Here is a 679-nt window from a genome sequence, read left to right as displayed (position 1 = left end):
CGGCCTTGACTTAGTTTTTAAAGTTCCTAAAAGTATGCTTCTAAGGCTTTCAGGTAATTCAGCAAATAGCAAAGTATACTCTCCTGTCACATTCAAGGACCCAAAATGTTAAAGGATTGACAAAAGTAATCTTGCTTAGCAAAACAAATATTTTGAACTAGAAAGACTTCAGTATCTATTCTTTCTCAAATGTCCCACGAAAGATATACATATCAATCATTAATACTAACATTACTACATTTTACTAAATATATATTACTACATATTACTAATTACTAGAATTAATACATACTAATAATACAGACCAAAGTATTTCCCAATTAAACAATAGTTTTTAAACATCATATAGAACTTTTTTCCTCTGCTCTCCAAGTTTGGTCATAAAACTGTTAAAACAAATAGTCTGTGCACATGCACAGGTGTTTCTGTGTGATAGCTGCTTCTTGCTGCTGCTTCCTGCTTTAAAAAAGGAAAAACTAAAAAATAAAAATAAATGAAATACTCTATCAGAACTTGAAATAGAAAAATTTTTGTGATACTCTGCATTACAAATAAGCTTTTATATTCTTTTTCGTCTATAATAGGCTCCACAAAGGTAAGGACAGTGTATCTTTACCTTGTTCATAACTATATACTCAGCAGCTACTAGGCCTTGCTAAGAAAATCTAATAAATGTTAT

This window comes from Propithecus coquereli, unplaced genomic scaffold (genome assembly GCF_000956105.1).
Source record: "Propithecus coquereli isolate 6110/MARCELLA unplaced genomic scaffold, Pcoq_1.0 Scaffold115, whole genome shotgun sequence".
NCBI lineage: Eukaryota > Metazoa > Chordata > Mammalia > Primates > Indriidae > Propithecus > Propithecus coquereli.
This window is presented reverse-complemented; position numbering follows the sequence as displayed.